We start from the raw sequence: 13807 nt of genomic DNA, 5'->3' as shown, positions 1-13807 counted from the left end.
AGATAGGCTACCACAGGGCATCTTGCTATATCTCATCTTCTTAAAAACAACAGGAGTATAATGATCAGAATGTAAGCATTCCGGAATTGTTTAACTGTTCACTAGATGAATTGTCTCCAGTGATGCAGAATTGACAGTTTTCAGAACTCGATAATTATTTTCCATTTAAAAGAAAATACACCATTGGCACCAAATGCCATATTTAATTTGTGTATACAAAGCCCTCATAGTCCTCTAGAGATTGGAGCAGTTTTTATCAACTGGGATAATTGCCTTTCCACATCTTCCAGCATGACCACTTTTTCGGGAGTAGTCATTATCATCCAGAATAATTGCCTTTCCCCAACTTCCAGCATGGTCACTGGCTTCAGGATCAGTCATTATCATGCAGAATAATTGCCTTTCCCCAACTTCCACCATGGTCACTGTCTTCGGGAGCAGTAATTATCATCCAGAATAATTGCCTTTCCCCAACTTCCAGCATGGTCACTGGCTTCAGGAGCAGTCACTGACATCCAGAATAATTGCCTTTCTCCAAAGACCAGCATGGCCACTGCTCTCGGGAGCAGTCAATATCATCCAGAATAATTGCCTTTCCCCAACTTCCATCATGGCCACTGGCTTCAGGAGCAGTCTTTGTGATCCAGAATAATTGCCTTTCCCAATTTTTCAGCATGGCCACTGCCGCCGGGAGCAGTCATTATCATCTGAGATAATTGCCTTTCGCCAATTAATGGCATGGCCGCTGGGTGCTCATTAAGACCATGGTTTGTGCACCAACAACTATGCTGTAACTATGCTATAATATTGACTACTCCTGTGGTCTAGAAGGCTTAAGCCTTCATCTATAGTCACATTTTGCTAATGTCATCAAGGGGTCGTCAGGGTTTAAATGTGTTTTCTCCAATCTGCAGGTTTTGCATAATTAGACGTTACTGTATGCTTTAACAAGCAAAACGATTTACTGATCACTATCTAAAGCCTGCTTACTCTTGCTTTCTCCGAAAGTGTACAGTGACTTTTTTTTCTGTGTGGCATTTCAAACAACTAAAAATACATAGAGATGGACTGCTAAACAGATTGCGATGTCCCTGCCCTGTCCCTCGAACACGTCACTGCAACACAATTTGTGCAGCAGAGACGTCCATCCTACTTCTCACAGATGTCCCTTGTTCACAACTCTCTAAAGTTGGCAGGCATTAAGGACAACTTGAAGCCAGAGACAAATAACCGTATTTATTGCACAGCATAGATACATGCCCAAAAATGCCATGGCATTATGGAAAGGCAAGCATACGGCATGTGGGAGTCTCTGAAAGCTGGCCAATAGCCAAGCAGCAGTGAACAGATTGCGAACTCTGTCCAGCATCTAGTGGGGCACACCAATGATAAATGATTTTGTTTCTACTCCATAATTTAAAGGGCCACACACCATACTCAAACCCGCCTACATAGAATCTGATTCCAACTCTCCTCTCTTTTACACTCAACTCCCTTCTCCTGCCATCAGATGTTTGAATACTAGAGTGGGATGAGAAGTGCTTCATCCTCATCAGCCACTGGATCCAATCACAACACCCTGATCTTGCTCAACACATTCAAATTAAACCCCACTCCAATTTCTGGATGCCAGGGCTGTGATCAGGGCCTTGGTGATCAGCAAGCTGGACTGTCATGAAGCATCTGCCTCGGCCTCCCAGAATGATGTTTTTAGCCCCCTGAAAAGGTACTCAACATTGACCCACATGCACTATTCAAGCTGCCCAGCTCCACCTTTGTATCTCCGCACAGACCTCAAGTAGCCCCGCTCTCAGTGTGGCATAATTTGCTGGGCCACTTACTTGCCATAGTGTTCAAACATGTAGGCTATTTGGCCCCCACTTACCTTGTGCACACAAGCCCTCTGAGCCCCAAACACATCCATGGAGTTTTTTCACAGTTCTCCACCTTATCCTCCCACCCCTTTATCATGAAATCAGCCAATGCCTTGAGGATCCTCAAAGTAGACTTCAAAATTCCACCCATCGAACACCACTACTCTGTACAGACAACGCCACATCTACCGAGGGACTCAACAGCACTGATCAATACTGTAATCTTCATTATAACCCTGTTGACAAATCATTCTCAAACTGTGGGCTCTATGAACCAATGAAGGCCACCGATTGTTTTGAAAAACCATATTCCAAGCATACCAGCAATGCAAGCTGTAGCTTCATCCAAATCCCTGCGACCGCACAGGTGGGTTTTTATACCATCAACAGCCCCTTGCAAACGTACCAGCAGCCAATTCCTCACAACTGCCCAGGTGGATTTAAATACTATCCCTACCTGCCCATGTAAATGTTAGTACCAAAGATGGAGTGGGCATTAACCCCAGAAGGTAAAGAACACTAACCAGCATGATACATAGGAAAACAAAATGCTTTACTTGCCGCCACCATTTATGCCCTTTTGACTCTTTTCTTTCTCATGTTAATGTTAATGTTAAAGGTATTAGTACCACGCACCGTCACCAACGGAATTGGTTCCCATGTGCTCAGGTCGATCTGCAAACAAGAAGGCAGGGTGGGGGGTTAATTCACACAAGAGGGCACAGGAAAGTGAGAAAAGTGTAGTCCTGTTGGCAGCTTCAGTTCCGTTTTCACCGTGCGCTGAGCTTGGGTGTGAACATCGGATCGATGTGAGTCCTCATGTGCTGTTGGTGTGAGTTATGTGTTGTTTGTTGCAGTGTGGTGAAGTGCGTGGTGCAGTTTGCCGTGCGAGAGGGTGGTTGTGTGGATTTTTGTCTTATTTAAGTATGCAGAAATGTGAGCTTTTGGGTTAGTGAGTTATATGTCTCTTAGTCCTCATAATTCTTGTTCTATTTATCGGGTTGTCCTATGGAGTAGGCATATTCTTTCTCTTTTTCTTTCCTGTCCTTTAATTGTTAGGAGTGATGGCGTGGCAAGTTCCCAGCTATGTTATTTCCAACCTTTGTGTACCAGGTTGAGGTGTGTATTGTCCCTCACTCTGGTATTGGTGCTGTATTTTTACAATCACCCGCTCCCTTCCTATGTATTTCCTGTCAGTCATCCATTGCTGCCTGTGTTTACTTTGTAGGACAAGGTGTTATTGACGTATCACCCTTACCCTTCCATGCCGATCTATGCATGATCATTCTTTGGTATCATTCTAGCCTATCAATCTTTTAATTAGTACGTTGATATGCTGTAGATTGTTCTTCCCTTAATTTGGTTGATGGGTGGGAGATAGGGATTATCACTTTCCTCTCAACATTGTTTCAGCTGTGTATGCGCCCACATAGGCACTCTTTCTAGTTATGGGGTGAAGGGCCAAGATTTAAGGAGTTTTCTGAATAGGAGGTGATCTCTTGTGTTATGTATATTCTTTGGTAGCTCGTTCCAGGTTTTTGGGGCGAGGTAAGAGAAAGATAATCTGAGTGGCTTTGTTGTGTGATGTACGTTTATTTTTTCTCTTAGGAACGCCACGCCTTGTTCGTGGATTGCTCTGTGCATTATGCACATTGATTTGAACTTGATTCACTGTTTTATTGGTAGCCAGTGTAGCATTTTCAGCGCTGGTGTTATGTGTTCCATTCGAGGTAGTTTGAGGAGCAGTCTGGCCTCCGCATTTTGTATGCATTGGAGTTTTTTTAGACGTTTGTTCTGGAATGCCCAGATATAGGCTATTGGCGTAGTCTACTCTGGACATGACGAGAGCAATGACAGTGAGTGTTTTGTTGGCGAATTACAGGAATGGTAGGATCCTTTTCACTGCTCGCAGTAGGAAGAAACATTTCTTGATTAGAGCGTTTACTTGTGGCTCTAGAGTAAGTTTGTTGTCCACTCATGAAAGTGTGTGTGTGTGTGTGGGGGGACTGCGGTATGAGGGAGAGGGGTTATACATTTAATATCCTGGTTGCTCTTGGGCAGTTTACATGGCCTTTACTGGCCATAATGCTTTGTCGGGGACTGGGTCTATAAGGCTTAATTAGAAGATGAACTTCAGACTTTTGAACACCAGGCCTATATCACCAGTTAGAGCATTCATTCCAAAGATTCTGTATGGTCAATCATTGAAGTGGATGTTGTGATAGCATTTGTAAGAGAGTTGTACAAGAAAAAGTTATGATTGTCCCTTAATTCTGACTTACCATATTAATGGGATGATTCATGGATATGCAAGCCCTTGGGGTCTATCTGGTGGTTAAGATGAGGGCAGATTACAATAGGAGTGAGGTTGCAGCTACAGGCTAGAATGTGATGGTCTCGAACCCTGGGTGTGAGTCGGCTGGGGGCTGATACGAATGAGCAGAGTGACCTCAAGGTTGCTTTCAGAGAATAAACCTTTAACCATCATCTTTAACCAAGTGTCCACAAATACTTCAGTGTGCAATAGTGCATTTTTCAAGTGTAGTTAAGAGGGTCTTGGTCACATGAGTGTAAACGCTGGCCCAATTAGGGCCCAGCTAGGTAGGCTTGTTGCTGTGAAAGAAGATAATTAAAGAAAGACAAAGACAAGGGGTCGGGAAATATTTTATTTAAAATGTTCAAGTGAATGTGCTTTGTGTTTTACATGGACTTACCTGTTCTCCAGAACTGCACCATTAAGCCCATCTCAGGGGCCATACAGAACCTTGGAGTGGGTGAACAATGGACAGGCTTCCCGCTGGCATGGAGCATGGGCCAAGCCCCAGGGAGAGAGCCAGTAGGAATCTGGAAGACTAGCTAAAGGCTCCCTGGGCGGCTGCGGCCTTGAGCAGCCCCTCAGGATGTGAAAATCACTGTGAGCGGGGTCTCATATGGCAGGAGCAGCACTGCATGAAAGGGGCGAGCTCTGGGCTTGTTGCCAGGTGCAGCTCAGACACCTACATGGCCTTAGATCGAGTTGGTCCTCCTGGGGGAGAGACTGGGCACGTCCAGAATATTGATACCCGTGACACATGTTTGGGGTTGACCAGGAGCGGCCTGAGAGGCATCATGACCTAATCAGTCAGTCATGGTGGGCTGGGAGAAAGAGCCACCCCGGGCCAGATGGGAAGAGTTGCCCGGGTGAAGTCATTGCCGCCCAGCTCAGGCTGTGTGAACGGGATATCCCAGAACCATGCTGCCTAGAATGGGACCCAAGTGGTACCTCCTGATGGCCATAATGGGTGGTCTATAGTAGACCAGAGCCCTGGGCTTGCCGTAGAGGGTGTTTCTCTGACCCATTTGAGAGTGGATTAGATAGGTGGAGCGGGAATCTGCATGTGGTTTTTGTTAGTACCAGGCATGTGTGAAGGGCCAGTGCCAAAAGATTCAGTTTATTTTTAAATGTTTTTATTGGCATTTTGCATAAACAGAAAGCATTTAGGCATGAATCGTGCATCATAACGTCCAATGTGTCCCATAATTGCCTGATGAACAATAAATAACAATAACAATAATACAAACAATAACTTTGACTGTGCCCCTTCCTGTCGCTGTGCGGATGTCTTGCTTGTCCCGTTTTAGGCCTCCATCCAGGCGCCATCTTGCTGTCTCGTGGGGTCACGGTGCCGGGGTGGTTATGGGTATGGTTTTTGCGTCAGTTTCATGGCTACAGTTCACAACAAGGGATCTGCTCAGTGGAGCTTGAAGTTCGTTGAGAAGATCATGTCTCTCATGAGGGCTTTCCAAGATTCCAGTTTTGCGCTCACATCCTCCCCTCCCCGGCTGTTCCCCTCCTCCCAGGCTCTGGTTTCAGCAATGGTCCATCTCTCCATTTCCCTGATCCAGGGTTCATACCTGGGGCCTCCAGGAGATTTCCAGGCCATTGCAATCGTTCTCTTCGTCAGTATGCACGCCATATCGATCAGCTTCACTATGTGCTTGATTTTGCTCAGTCTGGGATATTTGCCCAGGAGGCACTCCTTAGGCGTCCACTCGTACCTTTCTACTCCGGCACTCCTACAGGTCCGTTCGACAGTGGACCAGAGTTTCCGTGATTTGGGGCAGGTCCAGAACATGTGGACCAGGTTTGCGTATTCGCTGGTGCACCACGGACATGTCGACGGGATTTTGTCATTGAATGTGGATACCCTATGTGGGGTCATATAGGTCCTGTAGAGGACATTCAGCTGGATGAGTCTGAACCTGGCGTTCCGAGACACCTCCTTTGGATACATCAGGGCCCTGCCCCACTCGCTCTCCGTGATTTCTGTCCCCAGGTCTGCCTCCCACCTTTCTTTCAGGCGCGCACTCCTTGGATTGGGTCTGTCATTTATTTGGGTATATAGCCTCGACGTCGGTTTCCAGCCATCACTCAGGTTGTACATCTTCTGCACGAGAGGGTGTGTTTCCGGTTCCTCAGGCCATGTGCTCCAGATTTTCTTAGCTGCATGTTTCACTCTTTGGTACCATAGAAATTGTCCAGCGGGGAGCCCATCTTTCATCCCCAATGAGTCAAAGTCCCTGAATGCTCCATCCTCGAACATGTCCCCCCATGTGTAGAGACCACAGTTCTCCCATCTCCTCATTGCCGGTAAATCATTGGGTGTCTTGCAGACATCGGCAAACATGGGAATTTCAGGCATATATGGGTGTCTCAATCCAAGCGATGAACCGACCTTGTTCCAGACCTGTCTCCCCAGCTTCACTAACATGGGTGGGTCGGGAGGCCCAACTTGTGTGCTCCATATTACTTCTTTGGGGTGCATTGGTGTCGAAGGAGGCCTGTCTCAGCTGTTGGTTCATCTGAAAACCACTTAGCAACATGAGTGCTGCCAGGTAATATTTCTGGAATTCGGGCAATTGAATGCGCCCTCCTTGTAAGGGAGTGTGAGGATATTTAGTGTGAGTTTGTGTCTGGCCGAGCCCCACAGGAAGTCTCTGATTAGGGATTCCAGTTTCCTGAAGAAGGGGGGGTATATAGTACGTTATGTTGGTAAAGTAATACAGGAATCTCAGTAGTATTATCATTTAGGTGATAGCCGCTCTACCCATCATGGAGAGTGGGAGTTTTGACCAAAATTTGATGGACTTGCGCACGCCCCGCATCGCTGCCTCTGTGTTGCTATCGTGTGTGGAGGCAGGTGTGCCAACAGATTCAGAGTTATAGATTTTTCTGTTTAGTGGTTTATCTTAATCGAAATATAAGTCCCTGTTGGGATGCCAAAAAAAAAGAAAATGAATACCCTGGGGTCTTGTGGTCTATGAGTGGTGTTATTGACTTTGGATATAAGAACTCAGGATGTAGCCCATCTCCTGTTGACTTTAACATCTTGTTTATTACTCACGGGTTGCTTAGCGCTTCCCCTTTCCAGCTAGCCTTGGGGTGGAAGGTGTTTCCACTCAGGTCCTTCCTGGGCTGGGGGAAGTGTGCATCAGGGCTGCCAGGCCAGGGCAAGAACACCAGGGCTACATGAGTATTTCAGTTTGGCTGGTGAAAATGCTTAGGAGGGAAGCTCTTGGTTAATCCTATTAGAGGCCTGTGTGGCCTAGAAGGTCTTGCCTGTGGCTCACACACACAAGCAGATTGTTTAAACACTCTCTTTTCCCTGTGATGTCACTAGTCATGTGATCTTGGGTGTTTACAGTAGGTTTGTGGTAAAATGCCCAGCCCAACATGGGATCGCGACGGTAGCACCAAAATGTGTCAAACCAGACGTTGACAAAGTCACTGACCCTGATCTACAAATGGCAACCAAAGAACCTGGTCAACAATGAAAAGAAATTAGATTTGTGCACACTAACTGATTGGTAACCAGTTCGATGACATTAGCTGTCATTGGTTCAGAGTTTTCAGCAAACATGGCACATATTTATTTGAATCCCTTTGTGCTTGGGGCTCCATATCAGCAGGAAACAGGTGTGGCAAGCAATTAACATAGCATTTGACTGCATGACCGGACAATCAAAATCTTCTCTGTTTTTTTTCTTTTTGTTGCCCCTTGAATGTAAACAGGAAGCTTTTGAAGAAGGAAAATCTAAAAGAAAGCCATTGTGGCTTAGTAAAATGAGAACCTGTGAGAGCAGGGTCTTGAGGAGAGGTGCTTGATGCGCACGGTCCATGCTGTATACATATTTACCAAATGGTCTGGGAGACCCTGTGCCTGGAACCAGCACAGCTAAATAACCTGTTCTATGGGAAGGTGCCCACTCGGGAGGAGCTAAAACGACGTTTTAGCTCAATGGGCCTCATTCCGAGTATGGCGTTAAGGGATAGCGGCCACCGCTAACGAGAGCGGTGGCGGTAATCCCTTACCGCCATACTCCGAGTTCCCTTAGCGCCATGGTGCTTTTAACACCTGCTTTTAGCAGGCGTTAAATACCATGGCGCTAAGGGACCTTGATGTTAATTACGCCACCGTAATTTACGGTGGCGTAATTGACGCCTTCCCCACTCCCATTATGCCCTATGGGGCGAGAATGGGAATGGGGAAGGGTAAATGGGGATTGGGGAATTACCGCCCCGCCAACCTTGGAATGGGGCGGTAATTCCGCCAACCACCAAGGCGCTGCCGGTCCGGGTACGGCGTCAACCAAGGCGTTAATAGCGCCATTGGTTAGCGCCGTACTCGGAATGAGGCCCAATGTCCCTTTCACAGAAGAGAAATATCCATTTGCATATCATTCTGGCCCCACCCACGTAGGCAGTCCAGCACCAACATGCCAGGCAATTCCTCTCTGAACATGTGCACCAACAGAAACACCAGACATGTGTTTCAGCCTAGTCGGCCACATCAGTGACATCAAGCTGTGCCTCTCCAAGCACAATGAGCAAGGGGTCCACGTCTGGATTACCCTTAGTAATGTAGGGTAAAACCCCACGTTCCTAAAAATTAACAAATAATTCTGGAAGCCCCTCTACCAAGAACGAACATGGCCAAATAACCTGTTCCATGGGAAGCTACCCACCCGGGAGCGTCTACAACCACATTTTAGCTCACTTTAGCTTTCACAGAGGGGAAATATTCATTTGTATATCAGTCTGCTCCCACCCACTGCTGTGTACACGCCTTTGACATCTACGTCCATCTATTAGCCTTTGCCCTGAACTCCCAGTGGGTGCAGATGGGTTGCCATTACTGCCAGGACCTATTAAAATCCTGGTACACCATTGATATTAAAATTAGCAAATTATATCATAACTAGTTGCACCCGGTGAATCATACACCAATCTCCCACTCTGCCTGTGAATTCTGTGTTTCTAACTCCCCGGGTGCTCTGCTCGTTCGGTCTGCACTGTTTCTCTACCTACTCACCCTCCTGGTCTCTCTGTGTGCGACCCCGCTGTCCTTCTCCCTCTGGTACCTAGACGACCGTGTTTGTCGAGGACTACAAAGCTGTGTGATAGGACAAAGTGTGTGTATGTCCATACATGGTTCCCATTGCACAGACATCCGTAGCATTGTATATATACATATGTAGCATGGAGCTGGAGTGCTCGAGTGGCTGAGGTATCAACCAAAGGGCCAGGAGACATGATCTCTAATTGCTCCTTTCCCACTTGAACATAGCAGGGATTCCCGGGGGAAAAACACTTTACTTTTTGTGCCTCAGTCCCCACACTTTCCAAGACTGGGGGCACTTAGAAATCTGACTTGATTCTATTGATTGGGATGCCAACCCATCATAACCAAACAAATTGCCTGTTGATCTACCTTACTTGATTGTGGAAATATTTGCCATGCAGCTACATTCCAAAAACTCAGTTCCCCTACAGGGTAGAGGCTTATCAATGCTTGTACTACCTCTGATGTAAGTTAGCCTAACTGTTCCTAACCTTCTTGTAACGTACGATATTCTGTCTTTAGCGCCATGATACCTCCGGGTATGGGCACTACCAACAAATACAATAAATAAATAAACCAGGCGCAGAGGAACCATGTTGAAGGTTTCAAGGCAGAAGAGCTTGTCTAGTCTGAATCTGTCTAGCATATACCAAACCAGTCTTAGTTTATTTTCTACCTGGAACTTCAGGGAGCCGAAAGCCTGGCTACTGCACTTCAGTTGCACCATCTCTATGAACTGCTGGTCCAGGAGATTCTGAACTTTTGCCAGGAATTCTCTGGTGGTGATGTGTTTGGATTGGCACATAAGAAAACTTTAAGATGAAAAGTTTGCATCCGCAACAAACTGTTAAGAGAATGTCTAGATCGCGACTAACCACATCTACTGTCAAACCGGCTTCCTAGATAATTGGTTGCATGTAGGTGAAAGCCTCTTCTGGTACCCCAAAGTGCTTGCCTCAGGAATTAGTGATGCTCTGCAACACAGATTCAAACCCCTAGTCGCGCAGACTCAGCCGTTCATCTTTCCCAAGTCGATAAATTGAGTACCATGAGAGGGAAACAATCCTGACCCCAATTATTACAGCACTTAGTAGTGGAATTGTATCAAGCACTACATAGATTTTTCATTATCATGCTTTATTCAGATTTAAACAATCCACAAAAGTGGAAGTACAAAAACAGGTAAAACAATTAAAAGACAAGTTAAATCTAAGGATAAATCCACAAAAGGTGTATCAAAACATTAACAGTCAAATAAATAATAAAATGTCTGCAATTTAAGAAAAAAAGTTAATGATTGGAAGGTTTGTCCTTGTAGTGAGCTGTGTGATCCCAACTGAGGGAGAACCCTAACTCCCATCAGCCCTACTCAGCATGGCGAATGGTGAGGGATCTTTATAGATTCGTAGCTATAAACCTTGTAGAGTCTCTGATTACAAGGGCTGTCCTTGCAGTGAGCTTTGTGATTCTGCTATAAATAAATAAATATCATATCAACTGAGGGAGAGACCGAACTACCATTAGCTGGTATCCAGTGATGTTACTGAAATGTATATAACGAATGAACTATTACCGAAAAAATACTGGTATAGGTGTGGCAGTCATTTTATAGGCAGTGGGGATAAAAGGGTTAAAAGTTGTGGGGGTCATTCAGGGTGGGTTTACAAGCATAGGGAAATGGGGGGTTTGGGCCCCTCCAATAAAAAAAAGAACATTTGATATGTTTTATTTGGTAACATTTCATTCGTTGAACTACATTTTGGTAACATCACATGGAACCCCATTACCCTGTCTCACTCTATGTATCAGTAGAGGTGTGGTAGGTAGTTGGAGTACGCTGTCCTTTGCTTCCTGCATACGTAGTCAAGATTTCAGTCATAAGAGGTTGGGATGTATGTATTGGAATGTAATGTGCAAAAGCCACAAGGATCCATAGCTACTGCAAGTATCCTGCCTATCTGGGGGTAACTCCTGAACGTTTCCTCACAATATGCGTTTTGTTTAAATAATTCCTTTGTTTTTCCCACTGATGTGCATTGATGCTGCTCCAATAGTTTCAAGTGATTGGTCTCAGTGGGGTATTCTTTTTCAAAGCATGCAGGGACATTTGAGTCTCCCACACGTCACCTGTGACAATCTCATCATTTGAAGTTATTTTATTCTTCCCATTGTGGGCCTGTGCCTTATTCACAAAGATGTACACTGGAGCAAATCAGGAGAAGCCTGTTAGTATCTAAGATGTGCACCCTTTGCTTTGTAGTGGATTCACAAAGCCTAAGGCTGGAGCAAATCAGGAGAAGCCCGTGAGCATCTAGGGTGTGAAGCCTGTGAGCATCTAAGATGTGCACCCTTTGCCTTGCGGTGGATTCACAAAGCCTGAGGCTGGAGCAAATTAGGAGAGGCCCGTGAGCATCTAGGGTGTGCACCCTTTGCCTTGTGGTGGATTCACAAAGCCTAAGGCTGGAGCAAATCAGGAGAAGCCCGTGAGCATCTAGGGTGTGAAGCCTGTGAGCATCTAAGATGTGCACCCTTTGCCTTGCGGTGGATTCACAAAGCCTGAGGCTGGAGCAAATTAGGAGAGGCCCGTGAGCATCTAGGGTGTGCACCCTTTGCCTTGTGGTGGATTCACAAAGCCTAAGGCTGGAGCAAATCAGTATAAGCCTGTGAGCATCTAGGGTGTGCACCCTTTGCCTTGTGGGGGATTCACAAAGCCTAAGGCTGGAGCAAATCAGGAGAAGCCCGTGAGCATCTAGGGTGTGCACCCTTTTCCTTGTAGTGGATTCACAAAGCCTAAGGCTGGAGCAAATTAGGAGAAGCCCATGAGCATCTATGGTGTGAAGCCTGTGAGCATCTAAGATGTGCACCCTTTGCCTTGTAGTGGATTCACAAAGGCTGGAGCAAATCAGGAGAAGCCCATGAGCATCTAGGGTGTGCACCCTTTGCCTTGCGGTGTATTCACAAAGCCTAAGGCTGGAGCAAATCAGGGGAAGCCCGTGAGCATCTAGGGTGTGCACCCTTTGCCTTGTGGTGGATTCACAAAGCCTAAGGCTGGAGCAAATCAGGAGAAGCCCGTGAGCATCTAGGATGTGCACCCTTTGCCTTGTAGTGGATTCACAAAGCCTAAGGCTGGAGCAAATCAGGAGAAGCCCGTGAGCATCTAGGGTGTGCACCCTTTGCCTTGTAGTGGATTCACAAAGCATTACGCTGGAGCAAATCTGGAGCTGCCTGGAGCATCTCTTGGGTGCCCTTGAGCAAATCTGTGTGAATCACGTTCTTACAGGATTTGAAGAAGATTCAGTTTAAAAATAATACACAAGGCAATTTTTCCTTGAGAGAACGGCAGACACTTAAAAATCTCCTGGATAATCAAACCATCATTTTTAAACCAGCAGATAAGGGTGGAGCATTAGTGCTTATGAATAAACAGGATTATATCGATGAAATCGAGCGCCAACTTGATGACCATGACACATATATGGAAGTACCCATTAACCCTACTGAAGCAGTAAGACCCCTCATCAAGAAGATTTTGGATGAGGCAGAAGCCAATGACATCATCTCAGAAAAGACACGTCTGTTTCTAGAAAACAAACATCCCATCATGCCAGTTATTTATATACTTCCTAAAATACACAAAAGACTGATTAATCCACCTGGACGTCCTATTATAGCAGCCACTGCCAGTCTCCTTGAACCGTTGGCTCAATACTTGGACAAAATCCTGCAACCTCTCATACAGGAATCAAAGACTTATGTTAAGGACACTATGCATTTTTTGCACAAACTTAAAAATGTTCAATTCGTGGGTGGAAGGGATGTGATGTTCACCATGGACGTGACATCTCTCTATACTAACATCACACACGAAGCTGGTCTTGAAGCAACAGATTGGCTCCTACTCCAATCAGAGCAATGTCAAGGTGACAGACTTTTTGTACTAACTTTACTTAAATTAGTACTTACGAATAGTTTTTTTCAAATTTCAAGATTGTTTCTTCCTTCAGATATCCGGAACCAGCATGGGGGCAGCAATGGCACCTTGCTATGCTTACACCTACATGTATTATCTTGAACACAAAAATATTCTCAGTTCACGTAGATGGATGAGGCATCTTCCACTATATTTAAGATACATTGATGATATCTTTGGAATCTGGTCCGGTCCGGAAGAAGAACTGCAAAACTTTTACGAAATGATTAACTCAATTCATCCTCGAATTAAATTTACTACAGAAACAAGCGACACTACCATCCACTTTTTGGATGTAGAGGTATATGCCAGTAACAACTCTCTTGAGACAAGAATCTACACTAAGAAGACCGATTGAAACAGCCTGCTGCTTGCCACAAGCTTTCATCCGAAAAGAACTGTTGATAGTGTCCCGTTTAGTCAATTTCTGCGTTACAGAAGGATTATCTCTGAGACCAACGAGTATGATCGTCAATCACGACAATTGGAAACCAAATTCTCATCAAGAGGGTATGACCAGTCAAAGATCACAGAAGTTGCAAAGTGAGGAGCACTGCAAGAGAGACACTATTGACTCCTAA

This window comes from Ambystoma mexicanum, chromosome 8 (assembly GCF_040938575.1).
Source record: "Ambystoma mexicanum isolate Mex_15411 chromosome 8, UKY_AmexF1_1, whole genome shotgun sequence".
NCBI classification, from domain to species: Eukaryota; Metazoa; Chordata; class Amphibia; order Caudata; family Ambystomatidae; genus Ambystoma; species Ambystoma mexicanum.
Note: the sequence above shows the minus strand (reverse complement) of the source record.